Raw genomic sequence first — 21,778 nt, forward strand, 5'->3', positions numbered from 1 at the left:
TGGATCCATGCCAATGTTCATTTTCTCTGCTTTTACAGTTAAACTGATAAGGTTTACGGACGTCGATTGGTCACTGGTCAGAGCTCAAGTAAACTGCCACAATCTGCAGCTGCCTTTTTCTACTCAGTCAAAGGACCTGAGTGAAATTCCCTCCTCTCAAACTTCTGATGTCTGGATTGGCCTCTGGTCAGAGCTGAGTTGTTGAAATTGAACTCATATGCACCACTTATGCTGGTAGGTTATTCCACACTCTCTGTACTCTTTCAACCTTACTTACATCTTTTCTTTAGGCAGGTGACCCAAGACTGCACACAATACTGCAAGTTAGGCCTCAACAATGTCTTATACAACTTCAACATAACATCCCTCCTCTTTACTCAATACATTTAATTATGAAGGCCAATGTGCCAAAAGCTTTCTTTCCAACCCTATCCACCTGTGATGCCAATTTCAATGAATTTTTGACCTGTATTCCCAGATCCCTTTGTTCTACTGCACTCCTCAGCATCCTTCTGTTCACTGTGTAAGACCTACCCTGGCTGTCCTACCAAAGTGCAATGTATCACACATCTGCATCAAATTCCATCTGCCAGTCTTCAGTCCATTTTATCAGCTGATATATGTCTCTCTGCAAGCCACGAAAGCTTTCTCTGCAGTCCACTACACCCCCAATCTTGGTGTCATCTGCAAATTTGCTGATCCACTTAACCACGATATCATCCAAATCATTGATATAGATGACAAACAACAAGCACCCAGCACCGACCCCAGGCACTCCACTAGACACAGGCCTCCAATCAGATAAGCAACCATCTCAAACTTTGGGTAATGCCCCCTCCCTTCCTTCCCCATTCCTCATTCTCATTTCCCTCGCTCACCTCATATTCTCTTTCTGGTACTCCTTCCCTTTTCTTTCTTCCATGGCCTTCAGTCTTTTCCTGTCAGAATCCTTCTCCAGCCCTGTATCTCTTTCACCAATTAACTTCCCAGCTCTTTACTTCACCCCTCTCCCCCTCCCGGTTTCACCTATCACCTTATGGTTCTTCATCTCTGTTGGAGGGTTTAAACTACTTTGGCAGGGTGGTAGGAACCAGGGTGAAGGGACTCAGGATCTCAGGGTAGGGTGGATGGTAAAAAAGCAAAGGAAGCATGCAGTCAGACTGTCAGGAACAGCAGGCAGACAAAAGGACAAAATGGTAGCCAGCAGGGTGAGTTTCAGCACATTAGGGATGCAGAATCAAAAAAGGGCAGCAAATACAGGGCTCAGAGTGCTATATCTCAATGCACGGAGTTTAAGAAATAAGGTCAATAATTTTGTTGCTCTATTATAGATTATCAGGTATGATGTTATGTTCATCACTGAATCGTGGTGGAATGATGGTTGTAGCTGAGAGTTGAAAACTTCATAATCTTTCATAATCCCTCTTGGCTTATGGTGTCAAAGACCTTGGTAAGATGACAAAGTTGGTGTAGAGATGTCTGTTCAGCTCCTGGCTTTTTTCCTGGAGATGCCCAACAGCAAAGATCATGTTGACCTAACCTCTGTTAGGTCAACACCCCAACAGTATCCAAAGTAATATACCTGTGGTTGAGGGGGTTGGCTACAGGGGCACTCTGCACTGGTTCCTTAACACCTTTCCCCTTCCTGACTGTCACCCAGTTTCCTGTGTCCTGCACCTTGGGTGTAACTACCTCTCTATATGTTTTATCCATCAACCCTTCAGCCTCCCGAATGACCTGGATTTCATCCAGTTCCAGCTTCAATTCCTTAACGCGGTCTGTTAGAAGATGCAGCTGGATGCACTTCTCGCAGCTGTATCTGTCCAGGACACCAGAGGTTCCCTGTCTTCCTCCATCCCGCAAGTGGAGGGTTCCACTATTCTGCCTGGCATCTCTATTGCCCTAACTGAGCAGCTGTAAAGAAATGAAGGGAAAATATACTTTACTTGGAGCTGTTCTTTTTTTTGCCTTTCCTGACTGAAGCTTCTCTTCGCTGCAGCTACTACTACTACGTCAACTCAGGCGTCGGGGGCCAGTATCGGGCACAATGACGGACTCTCCCTCATCAGCATGTTCAGTTCATCTACATTCGCTGCGCCGCTATCTTCTAGGAGCGTGTTGACCATCGTCTTGGGAGGGCGCCCAGGGTTTCTCCTCCCATGCTTGGGCTCCCATGTGATGTCTCGGCTGGCAGGTAGCTCAGGTTTACGGATGGCACCAGAGGTGAAGAATGAAAGTATGATCAGGAAGTAAGCAAGCTAGTGTCTTGGTGCAATCACGAAAACTTGGAGCTGCATGCCCTCAAAACTGTGAAGATGCACATTGACTTCAGGATAGATGTGTCTCCTCTCCACCCACTCTACAATTAGCTTCATTTCAGTATTCAGGTTCCTGGACCTCATCATTTCATAGGATTTCATGTGGGAGAATCATATCTCCTTCATTCACAAAAACACTTAGCAGAGGATATATTTTTGTGTGTCAATTGGTAAAATTCCATTTTTTTCCCAGAACATTCTGAAGTAACTCTACACTGTCATCATTAAGTGCATACTCACATTAACCATTACTTTCTGGTTTGGTGTAGCATAGAGTCATGCAGTTATAAAACACTAAAGCACAGAAACAAACCATTTGGCACATTGAGCAGGCACAGCCGAAATATTATACCGGCTAGTCCCGTTGATCTGCATCGGGACCATACCCCTCCTCTCCATGTACCTATCCACACGTACAAACAAGCTGGATGAACTCAGCAGGTCGGGCAGCTTCCGTTGAAAGAAGCAGTCAACGTTTCGAGTCGAGACCCTTCATCAGGACTGAAGAAGGAGGGGGCAGGGGCCCTATAAAGAAGGTGGGGGGAGGTCGAAGGTGCTGGCAAACAACCAATCAGAGGAAAGATCAAGAGGTTGGGGAGGGGAAGCAGGGAGGGGATAGGCAGGAGGGGAGAAGAAGGAATGTAAGGGGAAAGCACTATGGGTAGTAGAAGAAGGCAGAGTCATGAGAGGTGATAGGCAGCTATCAACTCTCATGAGGTTGCACGAGGAGGCAGAGTGAAAGTGTGAAAGGGGAAGAGAGAGGGAGGGAATTCCCGGAAGTTGGAGAATTGGAGGATCTCCCGGTTGCCACCCACTTCAACTCTGCTTCACATTCCCATTCGGATATAGACAATAGACAATAGGCAATGGAAAGTAGGTGCAGGAGTAGGCCATTCGGCCCTTCTAGCCAGCACCGCCATTCACTGTGATCATGGCTGATCATACACAATCAGTACCCCGTTCCTGCCCTCTCCCCATATCCCTTGACCCCACTATCTATAAGAGCTCTATCTAACTCTCTCTTGATTGCATCCAGAGACTTAGCCTGCACTGTCTTCTGGGGCAGAGCATTCCACATATCCACCACTCTCTGGGTGAAAAAGTTTTTCCGCATCTCTATTCTAAATGGTCTACCCCTTATTCTTAAACTGTGGTCTCTAGTTCTGGACTCACCCATCAGCGGGAACATGCTTCCTGCCTCCAGTGTGTCCAATCCCTTAATCATCTTATATGTTTCAATCAGATCCCCTCTCATCCTTCTAAATTCCAGTGTATACAAGCCCAGTCGCTCCAATCTTTCAACATATGACAGTCCCACCATTCCGGGAATTAAATATGTCCATACATGGCCTCCTCTACTGCCATGATGAGGCCAAACTCAGGTTGGAGGAGCAACATCTCATATACAGTCTGGGTAGACTCCAGCTCCTTGGTATTAACATCGAATTCTCCAACTTCCGGTAATTCCCTCCCTCTCCCTTCCCCCATCCTACTTTCATTCAGCCTCCTCTTCTAGCTGCCTATCACCTCTGTTATGATTCTGCCTTCTTCTACTACCCATAGTGCTTTCCCCTTACATTCCTTCTTCACCTCTCCTGCCTACCCCCTCCCTTCTTCCCCTCCCCCACCCCTTGATCTTTCCTCTGATTGGTTGTTCAACTGCACCTTCCCCCTCCCCCACCTTCCTTATAGGGCCCCTGCCCCCTCCTTCTTCAGTCCTGACGAAGGGTCTCGGCCTGAAACGTTGACTGCTCAGTTCAATGGATGCTGCCCGACCTGCTGAGTTCATCCAGCTTGTTTGTACGTGTTGATTTGACCACTGCATCTGCAGTGTACCTTGTGTTTACATGTACCTATCCAAACTTCTCTTAAATGTTGAAATCAAACACACATCTACCACTTTCACTGGCAGTTCGGTCCACACTCGCTCCACCCTCTGAGTGAAGAACTTCTCCCTCATGTTCCGCTTACACATTTCATCTTTCACTCTTAACCCATGAAATCTAATTCTAGTGTTGGCCAGAAAGAATGACAATCTTTAAGTCAGTGAATTCAAATGAATCAAGGACAGTGGAAGCGGTCTTTATTCTGGCCATGTGCTTGGGGGATGGAGGCTGCCATTTTGTGAAGACACTCGATTCTCCATTTTGTGAGCTTGACATGCTGGACTTGATTAGTGTTTTAAAGAAGGCACAAAGACTTCAGGTAATTTGCTGGACTGGAGGTCATTTCCAAATAAGGAGTTATTTGTGAGGTGTGCTTTGGTTGGCTATAACATGCAGGATTGTGAATGCCTGAGGCGATTCAAGCTCATTGCTGACTGAGAACAAAGAGCCATGAGTCAGCAACTGTCCCTTGATGGGAAGAGGACAATAGATGGATGCTGCTTGGACCAGAGCCAATGACCAGGTGTTAAAGGCCAGACACATGACCTGCGGCCAATGACATGGGAATGCGACATTTGAATTGGTAAGACATGGATATAAAAGTGGATGCTTTGTGTGTGCTGGTGGTGGTAACTTCAAAGAATAACCATCGCAGACACAATCGAGAAGAACCCTGCGTGAAGTACGTGGAGAGTGAGTCGGGACCACAAGGAGCGCCTGGCCAGCATAAGTTCCTCTGCCTGGGTAATACCTTTGCTATTCTTTGACTATCCAGGAGAGTCAGGGACACTTAGCAGGTGTGCAGACAAGGTATTTAGTGTATGAATTCACGTATTATTTAGTTTGAACAATAAAGGTAATTGTCAGTAAATACAGATCTCTCTGTGCCTCACTCAGAATCATTGGAAGAGGTAGAAGCAGTATCTTTCTTTCTCTCTTTTCCAACACTAGTCTCACCCACCCACAGTGGAAAAAAAGCCTGCTTGCATTGACTCTATCTATACCCCTCATAATTTGGTATAACTCAGTCAAATCTCCCCTCACTCTCCTATGCCCTAGAGAATAAATTCCTAACCCACTCAACCTTTTCCTATACCACAGGTCCTCAACTTCTGGCACATACTTGTAAATTTTACCCGCACTCTTTCAATCTTATTGATATCTTCCCTGAACTGAGGACCAACCTATCTACTAAGGTAGAATTAAAGATGTCAATAAATAAATCAAATTAAATCGGGGATTTCTCTTAGTGAGTCTTGTAACACAAGTATTTGCAGGGCATTTATAGATTGTTTGTTCAGTGAATCCATTCTGTTCTTCCCCACATTACCACAGTTTAGTGAAATGATTGGTGGTGTTCAGGGATTGTCATGTCCCAGGATTGATGGCCAGGGGTTGAATCAGAAGTTTGGAAGACGAGGCACGGAGCCGAATCTGCGAATCACCGTGACTCGGCTAGGGATGTTCAAGCTTGGTGACTGCAGGCCCAAGTCCGTGTCTACTGCAGCCCTGAGGCCTGTCTTGGGATTAAAGCTCTGTGTGGGAGAAATGGGCCTGGTTTTGCTATTGCTGTTTTGTTGCTTGTCTTTTGTGTTGTTCCACTGAGCATTGTGGACATGCTATGTTGGGGCCAGATTCTGTAGTAGGGGGAAGCAGAACCAGGGGGCTGAGGTTCAAAATAAATGGATGTGCTTTAAGATGGAGAAATCTCTTCTCTCAGAATGTGGAGAATCTTTGAGATTCACTACCCAGAGATCTGTGGAGGTTCAAATCTCCAGATGAAGTGTCACAGCCTGAAATATCAACTGTCCATTTCCCTCCACAGATGCCGCCTGGCTTATTGAGTTCCTCCAGCATCTTGTGTGTTGCTCGAGATTCCACCATCTGCAGTCTCCTCTTGACTCCATCTGTGGAGGCAGAATTCAGGATGAAGGCAGAATAATGATTCAATGGGAGGAATCAAGACAAGCCAACAATACTAGGGCAGATTCCTTAAGGTTGTTATAACTAGTGCTGATAGTGGGGATAAGCTCTCACCATTAAGTGTTCCCAATGGCGTGCATCTCAAACAGTGTCTCACAACCAAGTCAAGCTCCTGACCGTCACGTGTGGCTTACCTACTAAGCCCAGCAGAACCATTTTCACTGACAGGAGAAAAGGCAAAGCAGAGTAACTGGTGCCTTAAAAAACAGTCACTCTGGGCTGACGGGGTTTATCAGTCGTGGTTGGAAGCTTATCGAGGAGAAGGAAAATCCTGATCTCAATTCTCCACGCTGCCTTGAGGATATACCCACTCATGGGGAAGGCTATGAGAGTAAACCGCGAGGAAAAATCCGAAGCTGGAGCCTTACATTGACTTCAATGCTGACTGGCAATTCCTTCAGTGCTGCTGATGCCGTACTGTATTGGTCTCTGCTCTTTCTTTGGATTCATCGGTGGCATGGAGAGAGGGAGCCTGCTACATGGGTAACAGTTTGCTCTCCATACCAAGCTGCCTGGCTTGGGTATCACATAGACAGCTAGGACACAACATCCATGGTCAACCCGGATCAATGGAGAGCCCTTCACGAGCAGGTTGGATTGGCTTTATGCCTAAATTTTACTTCTAACTTTATGCCCTTATGGCATAACAGGTGCTACGGTAGCGTAGCTGTTAGCTCGACACTATTACATCCAGGGCCGTCGGAGTTCGGAGTTCAATTCTGACGTCATCTATAGGGTGTCTGTACGTCCTCCCTGTGGAACACATGGGTTTCCTCTGGGTGCTCTGGCTTCCTCCCACAGACCAAAGATGTACCAGTTAGTAGGTTAATTAGCCCCATGATTAGGCTAGGGTTAACTCGGGGGATTGCTGGGTGGCATGGTTTGAAGGACTGGAAGGGCATATTCCATGCTGCATCTCAATAAACAATAAACAAAGAAAACAAGGCATCACAAATTTTAAATAGACAATAATAGAAACAACATGGTGGCATAACGGTAAGCACAATTGCTTTATGACTGCAGCCAACACCTACCAAAGTGTGATTCCCACCACTGTCCATAAGCATCTGATAAATGTTTCCCTCTCCCCCATCTCTGTTGATCTATTCCCCTCTCTGGCTCCACTCTTACCACTTCTCTTCTTCTCAGCTGACCATCATCTCTCCCTGGTGGCCCACCTCTTCCTTTTCCCCCTTGGTCCACTTTCCTCTCCTGTCAGATTCCTTCTCTTCGCCCCTTTGCCTTTTCCACCTATCAGCTCTCAGCTTCATATTTCAACCCCTTTCCCCCCACCTTTTAGCTTATACTCCTTCCCGCCCCCCCACTGCCTTCTTATTCTAGCTTATTTGCCCTTCCTTTCCCACACTGATGAAGGGGTCTCAGCCAGAAACATTAACTGTTCATTCATCTCCACAGATGCTGCTGACCTGCTGAGTTCCTCCAGCATCTTGTGTGTATTACTTCACGTACATTTTGATGAACATGTGCCAAATTAAGCTCACCTTTTTATTAAGGATAAAAGCAATAATAATAATCAGGCTCTGTGTTCTTGCTTGCAATGATCTTCAGGTTAAAGTGTGAAGAAAGGTCAAAAAGGTTAAACAATTCTACAAGATTCTAATGCCTTCCAAATGTCTAGTTGATTATAAGGGCTGGAAGAAGGAATGGAAATTTATATGTGAAGGAATTGAAGTCTGTAAATCACACAGATAAAGTTGGCTGCAGCTAAATCTGCTCAAAAAAAAACCGGAAGCACTTTTATGATATTTTCTTCAAGCAAAACCAATTGTTTCTTATTGTCACCAGGGAACAAAATTGGAAAGGTGCGTAGATTCACAAGCCAAATATCAATTACTGATATCCAGAGACTAATTTACAATCTCTAAAAATGAAAATTGGCAATAAGTGTTTTAGTGGATTTGTACGCAGGACTGAATTGGGCTCTGGATTACAATATTATTGAATTTCCTCCATCCTCTCTCAAACTGATGATTGTAAAGTTTTTGAATAGTTCTGAGTTTGGACTGCATCATCCATTGAATAATGAATGTCAAACTGAATTATCCATGAATGAGGCTCCTGGGGTGAATTGTCAGTCACTGTTGAGTAGGACAGCAATGGGTAAAGCTGAATGTTTACAATTTGAATCGAGAAGAGCATTTTAGTAGAGATTACATAAGAACATAAGAGATAGGAGCAGGAGTAGGCTGATCGGCCCCTCAAGCCTGCTCCGCCATTCAACAAGATCATGGCTGATCCAATCTTAACTCTAGTTTTCACCAAATCCCACAAGGCAACAGTGCCAACGAACAGGGCACCATGCCGCCCATTTTATTTTATTATTCATCCCACCCAAACCAATGTGATCACCCGGGGAAAAAAAACGATTTGCCTATTGAGGAGAAAAAATCTGGAAAATTCCTCTCTGACCCAACCAGGCTATCGAAAACTGGTCCAGGAGATCACATGGCTGATCTAAACCTAGCCTCATGTCCACTTACCTGCTCACTCACCTTATCCCCTAATGCCACTTTTATCCAGGAAAATGTCTATCTCCGTTTTGAATTTATTGAGTGTAGTAGCTTCCACAGCTCTCTGGGGCAGTAAATTCCACAGCCCCACTACCCTCTGAGTGAAGAAATTTCTCGTCATCTCAGTCCTGGAACGGCATCCCCTTATTTTAAGATTATGCCCCCTAGTCCTAGTTTCACCCACCATTGGGAATATTCTCCCCGCATCCACCCAATCAAGCCCCTTCACAATCTTATATGTTTCAATAAGATCGCCTCTCATTCTTCAGAACTTCAATGAGTAGAGTCCCAATCTACTCAACCTCTCATCGTACATCAACCCACCCATCCCCGGAATTAACCTAGTGAACCTTCTCTGCACTGCCTCGAGAGCCAGTATGTCCTTTCTTAAATATGGACACCAGAACTGCACGCAGTACTCCAGGTGTGGTCTCACCAATACCCGGTACAACTGCAGTAAGACCTCCCTGTTCTTATACTCCATCCCCCTATCAATAAAAGCCAGCATTCCATTGGCCTTCTTGACCACCTGCTGCACTTGCATACTAACTTTCTGTGTTTCCTGTACCAGGACCCGCAGATCCCTTTGCACAGAAGCACTTTAAAGTTTCTCTCCATTTAAATAATAACTTGCTCTATTATTTTTCCTGCCAAAGTGCAAGACCTCACACCTGTCAGTATTATATTTCATCTGCCAAATATCTGCCCAATCACTCAGTCTATCTATGTCCCCCTGCAGGGTTTCAATGTCCTCCGCACTCATTACACTCCCTCCCATCTTTGTGTCATCAGCAAACTTCGATACGTTGCACTTAGTCCCTTTCTCCAAATCATTAATATAGATTGTAAAGAGTTGGGGTCCCAACACCAACCCCTGCGGAACACCACTAGTCACCAACTGCCAGTCTGAGAATAAACCATTTATCCCAACTCTCTGTTTTCTGTTAGAAAGCCAATCCTCCACCCATACCAGAATATTATCCCCAATCCCATGATTTTTTACTTTAAGTAATAATCTTTGGTGTGGCACCTTGTCAAATGCCTTTTGGAAGTCCAAATACACCACATCCACTGGTTCCCCTTTATCTACCCTATATGTTATGTCCTCAAAGGACTCCAACAAATTTGTCAAACATGACTTCCCTTTTGTAAAGTCATGCTGACTTTGTCCTATTAAGCTATGTTTATCCAAATGCCCTGTTACTGTTTCCTTAATTATCGATTCCAACATTTTGCCAACCACAGATGTTAGGCTAACTGGCCTATAATTCCCAGCCTTCTGTCTATTGCCCTTTTTAAATAAAGGGCAAATAAAGATTGAAAAGGATTGTTTCCTGACTGGTTCCATCATGTTCTGGTGCAACAGTTCAAATGCACAGGGGTAGAAGAAGCTGTAGTGAGTAATACACTCAAACCACTACATCATTGGCCTGACCCTGATACATAAGCCCACGTTGGAAGTATCTATGTGAGGCCCTGTTTAACCATATAACAATTCCAGCACGGAAATAGGCCATCTCGGCCCTCCTAGTCCGTGCCGAACTCTTAATCTCACCTAGTCCCACCTACCCGCACTCAGCCCATAACCCTCCATTCCTTTCCTGTCCATATACCTATCCAATTTTACCTTAAATGACACAACTGAACTGGCCTCTACCACTTCTACAGGAAGCTCATTCCACACAGCTATCACTCTCTGAGTAAAGAAATACCCCCTCGTGTTTCCCTTAAACTTCTGCCCCCTAACTCTCAAATCATGTCCTCTCGTTTGAATCTCCCCTACTCTCAATGGAAACAGCCTATTCACGTCAACTCTATCTATCCCTCTCAAAATTTTAAATACCTCGATCAAATCCCTCCTCAACCTTCTACGCTCCAATGAATAGGGACCTAACTTGTTCAACCTTTCTCTGTAACTTAAGTGCTGAAACCCAGGTAACATCCTAGTAAATTGTCTGCACTCTCTCTAATTTATTGATATCTTTCCTATAATTCAGTGACCAGAACTGTACACAATATTCCAAATTTGACCTTACCAATGCCTTGTACAATTTTAAAGGCTAATTTATACTTGTGCGTCACATCGACTCCATAGGTGTCGCATACCATATGCTGTACCTACGCCATAGGGTGACGTACACCTTTCCAGAAAAGTTACTAACGCGTCGCAGTGACGCAGACCGCAACAACTGTGATTGGTCCGCTTGGTAGCATTGCACTTCCTCCTATGCATTTCCGGTTGCTTCTTCTCCACCATGTTTGTAGGCTGTGCATACACCAATATGAAATAGATGAACGAAACCGTCAAATCTACCTGCCGACATGCAAAAATGTTTGAACTGCATTTCCTCTTCCATGTCTCTCACGAAGAAACTCAACACAGTGGCATAGAAACCCCACCACCAACTAGCATTTTGACGCACACCAACGAGTGCTCGCTACAGCGTAGAACGATGCAGAAGTGAAAATCAGGGTTATGGCGTAGGCTGCGGCATAGCCCATACACACAAGTATAAATCAGCCTTAAGGCAGGCAACATACAGTGTAGCATCAAAGATCGCCACCATCTGGACCATGTCACTTTTTCACATCTACCACCAGGCAGGAGGTGCAGAAGCCTGAAGTCCCACATGGCCAAATTCAGGATCAGCTACTTTCTACAATCATCAATAACTTAATTGCTATCTCAGTTCTGCGGCAAACTAGCGTAGCAGTTAGCATAATGCTTTCCAGCATCAGGGATCAGAAGATACAGTTCGATTGCCGACATCGTCTGTAAAGAGTTGGCACGTTCTCCACATGGGTTTCTCCTGGGTGCTCTGGGTTCCTAAAAGGATGTACGAGTTAGGGTTAGTAAGCTCTGAGAATGCTATGTTGGCTCCAGAAACATGACGATACTTGTGACTGCACCCAGTATATAGCTGAATACAGAATATACAGAGAGAGTGCAGGGAAGGCAGCCAATGAGGTGGAAAGTCAAAAGGAGGTAGATTGTGAGGTTAAGAGTCCATCTTATTGTACTAGGGAATCATACAGTAGTCTTATAACAGAGGGTCAGAAGCTTCCTTGAGCCTGGTGATATGTGCTTTCAGGTTTTTGTATGTTCTGCCCAACGGAATGGAAGAGAAGAGGAAATGACCAGCAATGGAAAGGTCTTTGATAATGCTGTGCGACGAGAATTACAGACAGAGTCCATGGACAGGAGGCTGATGTTTTTGATGTGCTGAGAAGTGTCTATGACTCTGCAGTTCTTGTGGTCTCAGTTTTGGTGACACGGACAAAGATTGTTTTCATGACACCATGCGACTAGGCTCTCTACCTCCCTCCTGTACTCTGACTTATTGCTATTTGAGATTCAGTAGGGGAAGTCAAGAGAATGCACACCACTCCTCATTGAAGGGTCAACATGGGAGAAGGAAAGCAGCTAGAAGTTCCTAGGTGTCAACATCTCGGAAGATGCGTCCTGGATTTAACCATGAAGAATGCACCTCAGTGGTTTGACTTAATTAGGAGTTTGAAAAGATTTGGTATGCCACCAAAAACTCTTTGTAAGATTCTGCAGATGTGCAGTGGAGAGCATTCCAACTGGTTACATCACAGCCTGGTTATGGAACTTCAATGTACAGGATCGCAAGAGCCTGCGGAGGGCTGTAGACTCAACTAGGACCCACCCCAGGAACATATTCAAGAGTTGTGTCATCCATTATTAAAGTCCCTCGCCATCTGGAACATGTGTTCTTATCATTGCTACCATCAGGAAGGAGGCACGGAAACCTAAAGACCCAAACTCTATGATTTAGGAACAGCTTCTTCCACTCCATCATCAATTTCTGAATGATCCACGAATACGTGAACACCATCTCATTATTTTCTTTTTGAACCATTTATTTATTTTGTAACTTAGTGTAATTTTATGACTTTGCACTGAACTGCTGCAGCAAAACAATAAATTTCCCAACACATTCTGTACTATGCAAAAGCCGTAGGCACATATATATCTATAGCTATGGTGCCTAAGACTTTTGGACAGTACTGTATTTGTCATCATGGAATGGAGAGCAAGATGGTAAATCTGGCAGGAGCAATAGATGTTGGGAATGGTGAGGATAGAGCACCGCAGGAGGGGTGTGGACAGGTGACAAAGAAGCAGTGCCTGGGGCAGGGGGTGCCATGGGTGCAGACACACCTAGCCTTGATACACCAGGCAAGGTCATTTGATTCCAAACAATTGGTTTATTGATCATTACAGAATGTCTCTCCGGTGTTTCCCACTCCCTCTCCTTTCCCTTCCCCTTTTCTCAACCATGATTCTCCTCTGCCTTTCTGCTTCTCACTCTCAATCCACAACAGAGACCCATATCAAAATCACATTTATCATCACTCACATATGTCATAAATTTGTTTTTTGCAACAAAAGTCTTAGGCACCCTAGTTAAATAAATAAATAAATAAATATGTTTATAACTTTTGCACAGTACTGTAAAACAGTGATAATATAATTGATTCTGATTCTAATCTTGATCATGCTCTGTTGGTCGGGAAGTTGAGGGTCCAGTTGCAAACAGAGGTACGGATTTACTGCTCTGAAAGTTTGGAGACAAATTCACTTGGAATTGGGATTGATGGGATTCAAGGAACAGCTGTAGTCAATATAGCATGTCTTAATATCTTAGCTACTTGATTGAGAATGATGGAAGAGAGATGAAAGGAAAATGTCCACTTTCTCTCTTGGGTGAAGGGGCAGCAAAACTAATTCAATAATTAATTGTTTGTTATGTGATGTATCGTATGACATAAGCGATCATGGTCTTACCATGATCATGATTGTTCTTGGCAAATGTTTCTACGGAAGTGGTTTGCCATTACCTTCTTCTGGGCAGTGTTTTTACAAGATGAGTGACCCCCCAGTCATGATCTATACTCTTCAGAGGTTGTCTGTCTGGTATCTGTGGTTGCATAACCAGGACTTGTGATATACAACAGCTGCTCATTCAACCATCCGCCACCTGTTCCCATGGCTTCTTGTGACCCTGACTGGGGCTAAAGGCTGATCTATACTTCTATATCGCATCTACTCCACAGGTATTGTGTACTCTACGCCCTACCTACACTGTACCCTACTCCGTAGGGTGACATGCATCTCTCCAGAAAATTTACTCACTTGTCATAGCAACGCAGACTGCAACAACTGTGATTGCTCCGCTTGGTAGCATTGCATTTCCTCCTACACATTTCCGGTTGCTTCTTCTCCGCCATGTTTGTAGGCTGTGCGTACACCGATATGAAATCGATGAACCATTTCATCAAATCTACTTGCCAACATGTGAAAATGTTTGAAATGCATTTCCTCTTCCATGTCTCTCACGAAGAAACTCAACACAGTGGCATAGAAACCCCACCACCAACTAGCGTTTTGGCACACATCAACGCATGCTCGCTACAGCATAGAGTGACGCAGAAGCGAAAATCAGGGTTATGGTATAGCCTATGGCGTAGCCCATACACACAAGTATAAATCAGCCTTAAGCAGGTGCTACACCTTGCCCAAGGGTGGCCTGCAAGCTAGAGAAGGGGAGGGTTGCCTTACACCTCCTTTGGTAGAGAAATATCTCCAAACTGCCATACAAAGGTTGGTTATTAAGCTCTTAATCAGTTGGGTAAAAGGATTCCTGGGAGGAGCTGAGTTATGAAAATGGTTTCGGCAGGTTTGAACTATTTTGATTGAAATGTAGGAGAATGAGAAAAGATGTGAAAAAGATATATACAATTATAAAGCCCATACGTAGGGTAAATGCACAGTCCTTTTCCCATTGCTGAGCAATCAAGAGCTAGAGAGGGGAGAAATTTAATAGGAATCTGAGGGGAAACTTTAATATCTAACAACTGTCCAGCAAAGATTAAAATTAAAGATTATTTTTCACAGGTACATTGAAGGTTTGACACATACGGTGAAATGTGTCACTTGTGTCAATGACCAACCTGGTCCGTGGATGTGCTGGAAATAGCCCACAAGTGCAGCCATGTTTCTGGTACGCCCCACAACTTACTAACCCTAACTCATGCGTTGTTTGGAATGTGGGAGGATTCCAGAGAACTCGGAGGAAACTCACACAGTCACAGGGAGAACGTGCAAAGTCTTTACAGACAGCAATCAGAACTGAAGTCCTATCTTTCAGCTGGTTCTGTAAGTATTACGCTACTCTACCACCCAGTTGTATATAGCAAAGGCTATGCATTGTTTCAAAAGTCCACTCCAACATCATGGCTTCAAGTTCAGTTCAAGTTTATTGTCATATGACTATACAAATATACACCTGGACAATCTCACCTGGTCCAGGAACACCACTGGGATTGTGAAACGTGCCCAGCAGAGATTGCACTTTCTGAGGAAACTTAAACAAGCATCACTCCCCAATAACATCTTAACTACGTTCTACAGAGGCGTGGTTGAGAGTGTGCTGACCTTTTGCATCACAACCTGGTACTCCAGCTGCAGTGCTGCCAACAAAAAAGCCTTGCAGAGGGTGGTTAGGGGAGCAGAGAAGGTTATTGGGGTCTCCCTACCTTCTGTCCAGGACCTCTTTCAGAGCCTATGCCTCCAGAAGACACGGTACATCATTAAAGACCCCTCACACCCTCTCCATGAACTGTTTGTTCTTCTGCCATCAGGCAAACGTTACAGGAGCATCAAAACTAAAACCACAAGGCTACTAAACAGCTTCCTTCCACAGGCAGTCAGACTGCTAAATAGCTGCTCTACCTGACTCTGCTTTGGACACTTATAACTTGATTTTAAGTGACATGCGGCAGTTGTGTTTTAATATTTATTGTTGTGTTTACTATTTATTGTTGTGTTTGTTATGTTATGATTGCATTTGCCCCTGGGAAATGCTGTCTCATTCTGCGCTGCAGAGCTGATGTACGGTTGGAATGACAATAACGTTTTTGAATCTTGAATCTTTGAATACAACCAAACAAAATAATGTTCCTCCGGACCACGGTGCACCCACAATATATATATCACACACAGCACATAAACCAGAATATTACCATAAATAAGTTAAAAATATATATTTCAAAATGAATGTAATGTGCAGCACAGGTTAACAGTAAACAGCTCACTGTCATAATGACAAGATCTGGGTGCTGCCAGGTATTCCGTAATCTCACAACTCGAGAGAAGAAGTCATTACCCAGTCTGGCAGCCTCAGTCCTGGCGCTCCTGCACCTTCTTCCTGATGGTAGTGGATCAAAGAGATTGTGGTATTTGTGGCAGGGATTCTCAAAAACGCTTTGGATTTTTTTAATCTAAAATAATCCCAGTAAATATCACAAATAATCCTCCCAGTGCTTCTTGCTGTCCTCTTTAGGGTCTTGCCTTGCAGATTTCGTAGCACAGAATGTTGCAGCCAGACAGTAAGTTGCTAGCATTTTTTAAAATTGTTCCTTTATGGGATGTGGGAGTCGCCAGCCAAGCCAGCATTTATTGCCCATCCTTAGTTGCCTCTGAGAAGGTGGTGATGAGCTGCCTTCTTGAGCCGCTGCAGTCCCTGAGGTGTAGGTACCCACGGTGCTGTCAGCGAGGGAATTCCATGATTTTGACCCAGTGACAATGAAGGAACGGTGATATGTTTCCAAGACAGGATGATGAGTGATTTGGAGTGAGATTTCCAAATGGTGGTGTTCTCAGGTATCTGCTGTTCTAATGGTAGTGGTCATGCATCCGGAAGGTGCTGCCTTAGGAACTTTGATGTGTGTTGTTGCAGTGCATCTTGTAGACAGTACACACTGACGCAACTGTTCATCGATGGTGGAGGGATTGAATCTTGTGGAAGGGGTACCAATCAAGTGGGCTGCTTTGTACTAGATGGTGTCAAGCTTCTTGAGTGTTGATGGAGCTGCACTCATCCAGGTGAGTGGTGAGTATTCCATTACACTCCAGACCTGAGCCCTGTAGATGGTGCACAGGCTTTGGGGAGTCAGGAGGTGAGTTACACACTGCAGAATTCCTAGCCTTTGACCTGCTCTAGTAACCACAGAGTTTGTATGACTAGACCAGAATGGGGGTGGGGGACTTGCACACCTGAGTTTCCTTAGAAATTGTAGGTGCTGCTATGCCTTCTTAACTAGACAGGAGATATTGTGGGTCTGGGCTAGATTTTCTGTTATGTGCACTCCAACGAGCTTAGTGATCCACAGCAGAGCCGGTAATGTGCAATGGAGAGTGGTCAGCCTGTGCCTTTGTGAAGACCATGATCATCTGTTTTGTCTTGTCCATATTGATTCTACGGTTGTTGACTTAAAGCAATTGCCTTAGAATGGGCAGTTACCAGCCTGAGTTATAGGCAGGATTTCTCATTAAGGATAGAATATGCAAGACAGTCAACAACATTTTAAGGTCCCCATCATCTCTTTTCATTACTACCATCAGGGAGGAGGTACAGGAGCCTGAAGACACACACTCAAAATTTTAGGAACAGCTTCTTCCCTTCTGCCATCTGATTTATGAACAGACTATGAACCCAAAAACACTATTTCACTATTTTTTGGGTTTCGTTGCCATCTTATTTAATTTTTTTTTAAATATATATACCTTAGTGTAAATTATAGTTCTTTTATGTATTGCAAAGTATTGCTGTCACAAAACCAGAAATCCCAAAGCAACAGACATACCCCAATGATATTAAACCTGATTTTGAACATTCGAAGCTATTAATAGATTTTCTGCAGGTTGCACTTAATGGAAAAGTAAGTCTGAGTTATGAGAGCAACGACCTCCGGACCTAATTAGAGGTTATGGTCAACTTGAAGAGCTGCTTAGTAGATTATTAAAAGTTAATTTATGGCAAATGTAGAATTGATTCACAAGTGGTGCATTAGTGGATGTCAGATTGGATCTGAAAATAAATGTCAATTAAAACATTGTAAACCAGCCACTTTCAAGAAGGTGATCAAGGTTCAAAGTACATTTGTTATCAAAGTATGTATACTATATACAACCTTGAGATTTTTTTTCTTACAGGTAACTACAAAGCAAAGAAGCCCAATAGAACCCATTTTAAAAAAGACAATCAAATACCCACTGCGCAGGAAAAGCAACAATCGTGCAAACAACGAAAGCAAGCAAGCTGAAGTTCATGAAAGTGAATCCACGGCCACAAAGCCAGTCATCACTGCAGCTGATCTAGTGGCCTATTAGCTGCAGACCACAGCCTCAGTTCAGCACAGAGATGAGTAAACCTCGCAGCCGACAGAACAACAGGGGGTTTATCACCCACTTACACAGCGGAACAAGCGCAGATTCCCTCTAAACCTCCTCCCCCATTCAGATACTCAGACCATTGCCTAAATTCCAGGAGTGAGGTAGTTTGGCTGGTTGAGTCATGTCACAAAAACAACGTAATAGTATACATCAGCAATTGTAGAATTCGGGGAGATGAAGTCCAGCAAAGGTACACCAGTCCTCATTGGTAGAAAGGATGGGTTTAATTCCTGGCTGTCAACGTCTCACAGCATCTATCCTGGGCCCAACACAATGATGCATTCATGAAGAAGGCACACCATTAAGAGTTTGAAGAGATTTGCCAAAAACTATTTGCAAATTTCTATAGCCATATGGTGGAGAACATTCCTGGAGCCAGGGATGGAGATTCCAATGCACAGGATCACAAGAGGCTGCAGAGGTTTTTGGAGTGCCTCAGCTCCATCGCTTGCTTAATCCTGCCCGCGAAGGACATCTTCGAGAGGCAGTGCCTCAAAGGAGTGACATCCATCACAAAGGAGCACCACCATCCTCAACATGCCTTCTTCTCATTACTACCATTGGGGAGGAGTCCAAGAGCATGAAGACCAACAAACAGTGTTTTCCCAACAGCTTCCTCTGCTTCACCTTCGATTAGCTTATTGACTCATGAACCCACCATTCCTTTTGTTTGTAGTCTTTATTTATTTTCAGAATTTATTGTAAGTTCTGTCTTTGCACTGTACTGCTGCAGCAAACTAACAAATTTCATGTCATAAAGTGAGTTATAAGGAAAGGTTGAATACTTATGGAATTTATTTATTTATGTAGAGTGGATAGGGGAGAGCCAGTGGATGTGGTATATTTAGATTTTCAAAAGGCTTTTGACAAGGTCCCACACAGGAGATTAGTGTGCAAACTTAAAGCACACAGTATTGGGGGTATGGTTTTGATGTTGTTAGAGAATTGGTTGGCAGACAGGGAGCAAAGAGTGGGAGTAAACGGGACCTTTTTCGAATGGCAGCCAGTGACTAGTGGGGTACCGCAAGGCTCTGTGCTGGGACCCCAGTTGTTTACAATATATATTAATGATTTAGACGAGGGAATTAAATGCAGCATCTCCAAGATTGCAGATGACACGAAGCTGGGCGGTGGTGTTAGCTGAGAGGAGGATGTTAAGAGGATGCAGGGTGACTTGGATAGGTTAGGTGAGTGGGCAAATTCATGGCAGATGCAATTTAATGTGGATAAACGTGAGGTTATCCACTTTGGTTGCAATAACAGGAAAACAGATTATTATCTGAATGGTGGCCGATTAGGAAAAGGGGAGGTGCAACGAGACCTGGGTGTCATTGTACACTAGTCATTCAAGGTGGGCATGCAGGTACAGCAGGTGGTGAAAAAGGCAAATGGTATGTTGGCATCCAAAAGGATTTGAGTACAGGAGCAGGGAGGTTCTACTGCAGTTGTACAAAGCCTTGGTGAGACCGCACCTAGAGTATTGTGTGCAGTTTTGGTCCCCTAATCTGAGGAACGACATTCTTGCCATAGAGGGAGTACAAAGAAGGTTCATCAGATTGATTCCTGGGATGGCAGGACTTTCATATGAAGAAAGACTGGATCGACTAGGCTTATACTCACTGGAATTTAGAAGATTGGGGGGGGATCTTATTGAAATGTATAAAATTCTAAAGGGATTGGACAGGCTAGATGCAGGAAGATTGTTTCCAATGTTGGGTAAGTCCAGAACGAGGGGTCACAGTTTAAGGATAAAGGGGAAGCCTTTTAGGACCAAAATGAGGAAAAACTTCTTCACACAGAGAGTGGTGAATCTGTGGAATTCTCTGCCACAGGAAACAGTTGAGGCCAGTTCATTGGCTATATTTAAGAGGAAGTTAGATATGGCCCTTGTGGCTAAAGGGATCAGGGGGTATGGAGAGAAAGCAGGTACAGGGTTCTGAGTTGGATGATCAGCCATGATCATACTGAATGGCAGTGCAGGCTCGAAGGGCCAAATGGCCTACTCCTGCACCTATTTTCTATGTTTCTATTCCATGGAGTGTTGGAGAATGAAGGTAGATTTGATTGAGGTATACAGAATTATACCTGTATAATTCTGTATACCTCATGTTTTCATTCAGAGTGTGCTTAGAGTGTGGAACGAGTTGCTAGCAGAAGTACTGGATGAAGGTCTGATTTCATCAGTTTGGATAAGTACATGGATGGGAGGTGTACGGAGGGCCATGTCCAAGCGCAGGTCAATGGGACTAGGCAGAATAATACTACAACATGAACCAGATGGGCCAAAATACTTATTGCCACAAGTACTGATATAGAGAAAAAATAATGTTTGCATGCCTTCTGGAAAGATCATTCCATGCATGAGTGAACTGAGGTAGTAAAGAGAAAACAAAACACAATATAGTGGTGCTGTTACAAATAGATAAACCGAATGCAAAATCCATGACAGGGTAGATTGGGAGATCAAGAGTTCATCTTTCAGCACATCTAATGTTTACTGTTGAGTCTGATAGCAGTGGCGTACATAAAGCTTAACTATGTATGTACAGTGGATTCCAGTTAATTAGGCAGGCTCTTATTTCAGACAACTTCTAAATCTGATCAATTGCTAGGATTCCCTTCACTTATCTGGGACACAATGCCGCTTAACTGGGGCAGGAGACTGTTGCTGAGCGTTTTCTAGCTAGAGTCAGGCATGGGCACCTTTGTGGTCATAACGCTTAGAGCGAATAGTTTTTAAATAGCATCACTTGCATGTGCTTTTGTATGTTCTCCATATGGGCCAGCAGATGCAGATTCAAAATGCTGTGATTTTTGATAACTTTATTTTTTATTTTGACTTTGACACTAGATGAATTCTTTCATCGATAACTACTGGGAATAAATTTGTCCATTCATTCCTTATGTACTGAGTTGTATGGCATGGGCTGTCAATGTCTTTCCATGACCATGATTGTTTTTGGCAATCTTTTCTGAGGAGCTCAAATGAGTTTGCCCATTCCACACAATGGTTCTTCTCAGTCTGCACACAGTTCATACCATACTGTACAATAGTACAACTAACACCATTAGTTTCAACTTGATCATAGATAAAGATAGATCTGGTACTCGGGTTGAGTTTCTAAACTGGAAAAAGGCCAGATTTGAAGAAATGAGAAAGGATCTAAAAAGCGTGGATTGGGACAGGTTGTTCTCTGGCAAGGATGTTGTTGGTAAATGGGAGACCTTCAAAGGAAAAATTTTAAGAGTGCAGAGTTTGTATGTTCCTGTCAAAATTAAAGGCAAAGTGAATAAGAATAAGGAACCTTGGTTCTCTAGGGATATTGAAAATCTGATAAAGAAGAAGAGAGAGATATATGACATGCGTAGGAAACAGGGAGCAAGTAAGGTACTTGAGGAGTATAAAAAGTGCAAAAAATACTTCAGAAAGAAATCAAGAGGGCTAAAAGAAGACATGAGGTAGCTATGGCAGTCAAGGTGAAGGATAATCCAAAGAACTTCTACAGGTATATTAAGAGCAAAAGGATAGTAAGGGATAAAATTGGTCCCCTTGAAGATAGATCAGAGAGGTCGGCTATGTATGGAACCAAAAGAAACGGGGGAGATCTTAAATTGGTTTTCTGTGCCTGTATTTACTAAGGAAACTGGCATGGCGTCAATGGAAATAAGGCAAATAAGTAGTGAGGTCATGGAACCTATACAGATTGAAGAGGAGGAGGTGATTTCTATCTTGAGGCAAATCAGAGTAGATAAATCCCCAGGACCTGACAGAGTATTCCCTCGGACCTTGAAGGAGCC

The sequence above is a fragment of the Hypanus sabinus genome, chromosome 3, assembly GCF_030144855.1.
Source record: "Hypanus sabinus isolate sHypSab1 chromosome 3, sHypSab1.hap1, whole genome shotgun sequence".
In the NCBI taxonomy this organism is placed as follows: Eukaryota; Metazoa; Chordata; class Chondrichthyes; order Myliobatiformes; family Dasyatidae; genus Hypanus; species Hypanus sabinus.